The sequence below is a fragment of the Saccoglossus kowalevskii genome, chromosome 13, assembly GCF_978046115.1.
Source record: "Saccoglossus kowalevskii chromosome 13, keSacKowa6.1, whole genome shotgun sequence".
Lineage (NCBI taxonomy): Eukaryota > Metazoa > Hemichordata > Enteropneusta > Harrimaniidae > Saccoglossus > Saccoglossus kowalevskii.
The window spans coordinates 9,042,767-9,052,279 of NC_140653.1; positions in this window are offsets into that span (position 1 = coordinate 9,042,767).

A 9,513-nucleotide genomic window follows, 5' to 3' on the forward strand; every position below is an offset into this window, starting at 1 on the left:
GATGGTGCTGTCGCATAGGACTTGTTTACCACTTCCGTGTGACTGAGAATGTTCTAGAACTGTACTGTGTCTGGGTGGAATTTTTAGAAACTGGTTGAATAGGTAATAGAACACTGTAGGAAACAATAGAAGGTAATGGAACATTCTAGAAATTTGTAGTAAGTTCCGGACTCATTATGTATGCTGATGTAATGGTCTATTTATAGACAGTGTGGGTATATATAGGGGAGTTGTTCAGCACTGAGATCAGATCGGAGATCTCGTTGAATTGTATTGGAGTTTAAGTATCTAGTTATTGGAGTAGTGGAGTTTTTACCGTGTTATTGTACTTGATGTTTGCAGAGTATAATAATACCAGTACCAGTTGAAACCTCATCTATTGGCTCCGTATTCGTATTTTATCATCGCCGCCAGGGAAGTTTTTCTGTTACTGTTGCCATTTTGGTATTTGAACCATCACACCTGTACTATACCAATTATGGTAATATTACGTTGCGTGTGACAGGTGCCATGATTGTCTATGGCAATTGCTTTGGCAAACAGTTTTAAAAATTGATGGTGCCATGATTGTCTATGGCAATTGCTTTGGCAAACAGTTTTAAAAATTGATGGTGCCATGATTGTTTATGGCAATTGCTTTGGCAAACAGTTTTAAAGATTGATGGTGCCATGATTGTCTATGGCAATTGTTTTGGCAAACAGTTTTAAAGATTGATGGTGCCATGATTGTCTATGGCAATTGCTTTAGCAAACAGTTTTAAAAATTGATGGTGCCATGATTGTCTATGGCAATTGCTTTAGCAAACAGTTTTAAAAATTGATGGTGCCATGATTGTCTATGGCAATTGCTTTGGCAAACAGTTTTAAAGATTAATGGTGCCATGATTGTCTATGGCAATTGTTTTGGCAAACAGTTTTAAAGATTGATGGTGCCATGATTGTCTATGGCAATTGCTTTGGCAAACAGTTTTAAAGATTGATCGTGCCATGATTGTCTATGGCAATTGCTTTAGAAAACAGTTTTAAAGATTGATGTTGCCATGATTGTCTATGTCAATTGTTTTGGCAAACAGTTTTAAAGATTGATGGTGCCATGATTGTCTATGGCAATTGCTTTAGCAAACAGTTTTAAAGATTGATAGTGCCATGATTGTCTATGGCAATTGCTTTAGCAAACAGTTTTAAAAATTGATGGTGCCATGATTGTCTATGGCAATTGCTTTAGCAAACAGTTTTAAAGATTGATGTTGCCACGATTGTCTATGGCAATTGCTTTGGCAAACAGTTTTAAAGATTGATGTTGCCATGATTGTCTATGGCAATTGCTTTGGCAAACAGTTTTAAAAATTGATGGTGCCATGATTGTCTATGGCAATTGCTTTGGCAAACAGTTTTAAAAATTGATGGTGCCATGATTGTCTATGGCAATTGCTTTGGCAAACAGTTTTAAAGATTGATGGTGCCATGATTGTCTATGGCAAATGCTGTAGCAAACAGTTTTAAAGATTGATGGTTGTGTCATTATTGGCTATGGCAATTGCTTTGGCAAACAGTTTTAAAGATTGATGGTGCCATGATTGTATATGGCAATTGCTTTGGCAAACAGTTTTAAAGATTGATGTTGCCATGATTGTCTATGGCAATTTTTTTTAGCAAACAGTTTTAAAAATTGATGGTGCCATGATTATCTATGGCAATTGCTTTGGCAAACAGTTTTAAAGATTGATGTTGTCATGATTGTCTATGGCAATTGCTTTGGCAAACAGTTTTAAAGATTGGTGTTGCCATGATTGTCTATGAAAATTGCTTTAGCAAACAGTTTTAAAGATTGATGGTGCCATGATTGTCTATGGCAATTGCTTTGACAAACAGTTTCAAAGATTGATGGTTGTGTCATGATTGTCTATGGCACTGCTTTGGCAAACAGTTTTAAAGATTGATGTTGCCATGATTGTCTATGGCAATTGCTTTAGCAAACCGTTTTAAAAATTGATGGTGCCATGATTATCTATGGCAATTGCTTTGGCAAACAGTTTTAAAGATTGATGGTGCCATGATTGTATATGGCAATTGCTTTGGCAAACAGTTTTAAAGATTGATGGTGCCATGATTGTCTATGGCAATTGCTTTAGCAAACAGTTTTAAAGATTGATGTTGCCATGATTGTCTATGGCAATTGCTTTAGCAAACAGTTTTAAAGATTGATGTTGCCATGATTGTCTATGGCAATTGCTTTAGCAAACAGTTTTAAAGAATGATGTTGCCATGATTGTCTATGGCAATTGCTTTGGCAAACAGTTTTAAAAATTGATGGTGCCATGATTGTCTATGGCAATTGCTTTGGCAAACAGTTTTAAAGATTGATGTTGCCATGATTGTCTATGGCAATTGCTTTAGCAAACAGTTTTAAAGATTGATGGTGCCATGATTGTTTATGGCAATTGCTTTAGCAAACAGTTTTAAAGATTGATGTTGCCATGATTGTCTATGGCAATTGCTTTAGCAAACAGTTTTAAAGATTGATGTTGCCATGATTGTCTATGGCAATTGTTTTGGCAAACAGTTTTAAAGATTGATGGTGCCATGATTGTCTATGGCAATTGCTTTGGCAAACAGTTTTAAAGATTGATGTTGCCATGATTGTCTATGGCAATTGTTTTGGCAAACAGTTTTAAAGATTGATGGTGCCATGATTGTCTATGGCAATTGTTTTAGCAAACAGTTTTAAAGATTGATGGTGCCATGATTGTCTATGGCAATTGTTTTAGCAAACAGTTTTAAAGATTGATGTTGCCATGATTGTCTATGGCAATTGCTTTAGCAAACAGTTTTAAAGATTGATGTTGCCATGATTGTCTATGGCAATTGCTTTAGCAAACAGTTTTAAAGAATGATGTTGCCATGATTGTCTATGGCAATTGCTTTGGCAAACAGTTTTAAAAATTGATGGTGCCATGATTGTCTATGGCAATTGCTTTGGCAAACAGTTTTAAAGATTGATGTTGCCATGATTGTCTATGGCAATTGCTTTAGCAAACAGTTTTAAAGATTGATGGTGCCATGATTGTTTATGGCAATTGCTTTAGCAAACAGTTTTAAAGATTGATGTTGCCATGATTGTCTATGGCAATTGCTTTAGCAAACAGTTTTAAAGATTGATGTTGCCATGATTGTCTATGGCAATTGTTTTGGCAAACAGTTTTAAAGATTGATGGTGCCATGATTGTCTATGGCAATTGCTTTGGCAAACAGTTTTAAAGATTGATGTTGCCATGATTGTCTATGGCAATTGTTTTGGCAAACAGTTTTAAAGATTGATGGTGCCATGATTGTCTATGGCAATTGTTTTAGCAAACAGTTTTAAAGATTGATGGTGCCATGATTGTCTATGGCAATTGCTTTGGCAAACAGTTTTAAAGATTGATCGTGCCATGATTGTCTATGGCAATTGCTTTAGAAAACAGTTTTAAAGATTGATGTTGCCATGATTGTCTATGGCAATTGTTTTGGCAAACAGTTTTAAAGATTGATGGTGCCATGATTGTCTATGGCAATTGCTTTAGCAAACAGTTTTAAAGATTGATGGTGCCATGATTGTCTATGGCAATTGCTTTAGCAAACAGTTTTAAAAATTGATGGTGCCATGATTGTCTATGGCAATTGCTTTAGCAAACAGTTTTAAAGATTGATGTTGCCACGATTGTCTATGGCAATTGCTTTGGCAAACAGTTTTAAAGATTGATGTTGCCATGATTGTCTATGGCAATTGCTTTAGCAAACAGTTTTAAAGATTGATGGTGCCATGATTGTCTATGGCAATTGCTTTGACAAACAGTTTCAAAGATTGATGGTTGTGTCATGATTGTCTATGGCACTGCTTTGGCAAACAGTTTTAAAGATTGATGTTGCCATGATTGTCTATGGCAATTGCTTTAGCAAACAGTTTTAAAAATTGATGGTGCCATGATTATCTATGGCAATTGTTTTGGCAAACAGTTTTAAAGATTGATGGTGCCATGATTGTATATGGAAATTGCTTTGGCAAACAGTTTTAAAGATTGATGGTGCCATGATTGTCTATGGCAATTGCTTTAGCAAACAGTTTTAAAGATTGATGTTGCCATGATTGTCTATGGCAATTGCTTTAGCAAACAGTTTTAAAGATTGATGTTGCCATGATTGTCTATGGCAATTGCTTTAGCAAACAGTTTTAAAGAATGATGTTGCCATGATTGTCTATGGCAATTGCTTTGGCAAACAGTTTTAAAAATTGATGGTGCCATGATTGTCTATGGCAATTGCTTTGGCAAACAGTTTTAAAGATTGATGTTGCCATGATTGTCTATGGCAATTGCTTTAGCAAACAGTTTTAAAGATTGATGGTGCCATGATTGTTTATGGCAATTGCTTTAGCAAACAGTTTTAAAGATTGATGTTGCCATGATTGTCTATGGCAATTGCTTTAGCAAACAGTTTTAAAGATTGATGTTGCCATGATTGTCTATGGCAATTGTTTTGGCAAACAGTTTTAAAGATTGATGGTGCCATGATTGTCTATGGCAATTGCTTTGGCAAACAGTTTTAAAGATTGATGTTGCCATGATTGTCTATGGCAATTGTTTTGGCAAACAGTTTTAAAGATTGATGGTGCCATGATTGTCTATGGTAATTGTTTTAGCAAACAGTTTTAAAGATTGATGGTGCCATGATTGTCTATGGCAATAGCTTTGACAAACAGTTTTAAAGATTGATGTTGCCATGATTGTCTATGGCAATTGCTTTAGCAAACAGTTTTAAAAATTGATGGTGCCATGATTGTCTATGGCAATTGCTTTGGCAAACAGTTTTAAAGATTGATGTTGCCATGATTGTCTATGTCAATTGCTTTAGCAAACAGTTTTAAAGATTGATGTTGCCATGATTGTCTATGGCAATTGCTTTGGCAAACAGTTTTAAAAATTGATGGTGTCATGGTTGTCTATGGCAATTGCTTTAGCAAACAGTTTTAAAGATTGATGGTGCCATGATTGTATATGGCAATTGCTTTGGCAAACAGTTTTAAAGATTGATGGTGCCATGATTGTCTATGGCAATTGCTTTAGCAAACAGTTTTAAAGATTGATGTTGCCATGATTGTATATGGCAATTGTTTTGGCAAACAGTTTTAAAGATTGATGGTGCCATGATTGTCTATGGCAATTGCTTTGGCAAACAGTTTTAAAGATTGATGTTGCCATGATTGTCTATAGCAATTGATTTGGCAAACAGTTTTAAAGATTGATGTTGCCATGATTGTCTATGGCAATTGCTTTAGCAAACAGTTTTAAAGATTGATGTTGCCATGATTGTCTATGGCAATTGCTTTGGCAAACAGTTTTAAAAATTGATGGTGCCATGATTGTCTATGGCAATTGCTTTAGCAAACAGTTTTAAAGATTGATGGTGCCATGATTGTATATGGCAATTGCTTTGGCAAACAGTCTTAAAGATTGATGGTGCCATGATTGTCTATGGCAATTGCTTTAGCAAACAGTTTTAAAGATTGATGTTGCCATGATTGTCTATGGCAATTGCTTTAGCAAACAGTTTTAAAGATTGATGTTGCCATGATTGTCTATGGCAATTGTTTTGGCAAACAGTTTTAAAGATTGATGGTGCCATGATTGTCTATGGCAATTGCTTTGGCAAACAGTTTTAAAGATTGATGTTGCCATGATTGTCTATGGCAATTGCTTTAGCAAACAGTTTTAAAGATTGATGGTACCATGATTGTATATGGCAATTGCTTTGGCAAACAGTTTTAAAGATTGATGGTGCCATGATTGTCTATGGCAATTGCTTTAGCAAACAGTTTTAAAGATTGATGTTGCCATGATTGTATATGGCAATTGTTTTGGCAAACAGTTTTAAAGATTGATGGTGCCATGATTGTCTATGGCAATTGCTTTGGCAAACAGTTTTAAAGATTGATGTTGCCATGATTGTTTATGGCAATTGCTTTAGCAAACAGTTTTAAAGATTGATGTTGCCATGATTGTCTATGGCAATTGCTTTAGCAAACAGTTTTAAAGATTGATGTTGCCATGATTGTCTATGGCAATTGTTTTGGCAAACAGTTTTAAAGATTGATGGTGCCATGATTGTCTATGGCAATTGTTTTAGCAAACAGTTTTAAAGATTGATGGTGCCATGATTGTCTATGGCAATTGCTTTGGCAAACAGTTTTAAAGATTGATGTTGCCATGATTGTCTATGGCAATTGCTTTAGCAAACAGTTTTAAAAATTGATGGTGCCATGATTATCTATGGCAATTGCTTTGGCAAACAGTTTTAAAGATTGATGGTGCCATGATTGTCTATGGCAATTGCTTTGGCAAACAGTTTTAAAGATTGATGGTGCCATGATTGTCTATGGCAATTGCTTTGGCAAACAGTTTTAAAGATTGATGTTGCCATGATTGTCTATGGCAATTGCTTTAGCAAACAGTTTTAAAGATTGATGTTGCCATGATTGTCTATGGCAATTGCTTTGGCAAACAGTTTTAAAAATTGATGGTGCCATGATTGTCTATGGCAATTGCTTTAGCAAACAGTTTTAAAGATTGATGTTGCCATGATTGTCTATGGCAATTGCTTTAGCAAACAGTTTTAAAGATTGATGTTGCCATGATTGTCTATGGCAATTGTTTTGGCAAACAGTTTTAAAGATTGATGGTGCCATGATTGTCTATGGCAATTGCTTTGGCAAACAGTTTTAAAGATTGATGTTGCCATGATTGTCTATGGCAAATGCTTTGGCAAACAGTTTTAAAAATTGATGGTGCCATGATTGTCTATGGCAATTGCTTTGGCAAACAGTTTTAAAAATTGATGGTGCCATGATTGTCTATGGCAATTGCTTTGGCAAACAGTTTTAAAGATTGATGTTGCCATGATTGTCTATGGCAATTGCTTTAGCAAACAGTTTTAAAGATTGATGGTGCCATGATTGTTTATGGCAATTGCTTTAGCAAACAGTTTTAAAGATTGATGTTGCCATGATTGTCTATGGCAATTGCTTTAGCAAACAGTTTTAAAGATTGATGTTGCCATGATTGTCTATGGCAATTGTTTTGGCAAACAGTTTTAAAGATTGATGGTGCCATGATTGTCTATGTCAATTGCTTTGGCAAACAGTTTTAAAGATTGATGTTGCCATGATTGTCTATGGCAATTGCTTTGGCAAACAGTTTTAAAGATTGATGTTGCCATGATTGTCTATGTCAATTGCTTTAGCAAACAGTTTTAAAGATTGATGTTGCCATGATTGTCTATGGCAATTGCTTTGGCAAACAGTTTTAAAAATTGATGGTGCCATGATTGTCTATGGCAATTGCTTTAGCAAACAGTTTTAAAGATTGATGGTGCCATGACTGTCTATTGCAATTGCTTTGGCAAACAGTTTTAAAGATTGATATTGCCATGTTTGTCTATGGAAATTGCTTTAGCAAACAGTTTTAAAGATTGATGGTGCCATGATTGTTTATGGCAATTGCTTTAGCAAACAGTTTTAAAGATTGATGTTGCCATGATTGTCTATGGCAATTGCTTTAGCAAACAGTTTTAAAGATTGATGTTGCCATGATTGTCTATGGCAATTGTTTTGGCAAACAGTTTTAAAGATTGATGGTGCCATGATTGTCTATGGCAATTGCTTTGGCAAACAGTTTTAAAGATTGATGTTGCCATGATTGTATATAGCAATTGTTTTGGCAAACAGTTTTAAAGATTGATGGTGCCATGATTGTCTATGGCAATTGTTTTAGCAAACAGTTTTAAAGATTGATGGTGCCATGATTGTCTATGGCAATTGCTTTGGCAAACAGTTTTAAAGATTGATGTTGCCATGATTGTCTATGGCAATTGCTTTAGCAAACAGTTTTAAAAATTGATGGTGCCATGATTGTCTATGGCAATTGCTTTGGCAAACAGTTTTAAAGATTGATGTTGCCATGATTGTCTATGTCAATTGCTTTAGCAAACAGTTTTAAAGATTGATGTTGCCATGATTGTCTATGGCAATTGCTTTGGCAAACAGTTTTAAAAATTGATGGTGCCATGATTGTCTATGGCAATTGCTTTAGCAAACAGTTTTAAAGATTGATGGTGCCATGATTGTATATGGCAATTGCTTTGGCAAACAGTTTTAAAGATTGATGGTGCCATGATTGTCTATGGCAATTGCTTTAGCAAACAGTTTTAAAGATTGATGTTGCCATGATTGTATATGGCAATTGTTTTGGCAAACAGTTTTAAAGATTGATGGTGCAATGATTGTCTATGGCAATTGCTTTGGCAAACAGTTTTAACGATTGATGTTGCCATGATTGTCTATGGCAATTGCTTTAGCAAACAGTTTTAAAGATTGATGTTGCCATGATTGTCTATGGCAATTGCTTTGGCAAACAGTTTTAAAGATTGATGGTGCCATGATTGTCTATGGCAATTGCTTTGGCAAACAGTTTTAAAGATTGATGGTGCCATGATTGTCTATGGCAATTGCTTTGGCAAACAGTTTTAAAAATTGATGGTGCCATGATTGTCTATGGCAATTGCTTTGGCAAACAGTTTTAAAGATTGATGGTGCCATGATTGTATATGGCAATTGCTTTGGCAAACAGTCTTAAAGATTGATGGTGCCATGATTGTCTATGGCAATTGCTTTAGCAAACAGTTTTAAAGATTGATGTTGCCATGATTGTCTATGGCAATTGCTTTAGCAAACAGTTTTAAAGATTGATGTTGCCATGATTGTCTATGGCAATTGTTTTGGCAAACAGTTTTAAAGATTGATGGTGCCATGATTGTCTATGGCAATTGCTTTGGCAAACAGTTTTAAAGATTGATGTTGCCATGATTGTCTATGGCAAATGCTTTGGCAAACAGTTTTAAAAATTGATGGTGCCATGATTGTCTATGGCAATTGCTTTGGCAAACAGTTTTAAAAATTGATGGTGCCATGATTGTCTATGGCAATTGCTTTGGCAAACAGTTTTAAAGATTGATGTTGCCATGATTGTCTATGGCAATTGCTTTAGCAAACAGTTTTAAAGATTGATGGTGCCATGATTGTTTATGGCAATTGCTTTAGCAAACAGTTTTAAAGATTGATGTTGCCATGATTGTCTATGGCAATTGCTTTAGCAAACAGTTTTAAAGATTGATGTTGCCATGATTGTCTATGGCAATTGTTTTGGCAAACAGTTTTAAAGATTGATGGTGCCATGATTGTCTATGTCAATTGCTTTGGCAAACAGTTTTAAAGATTGATGTTGCCATGATTGTCTATGGCAATTGCTTTGGCAAACAGTTTTAAAGATTGATGTTGCCATGATTGTCTATGGCAATTGTTTTGGCAAACAGTTTTAAAGATTGATGGTGCCATGATTGTCTATGGCAATTGCTTTGGCAAACAGTTTTAAAGATTGATGTTGCCATGATTGTCTATGGCAATTGCTTTAGCAAACAGTTTTA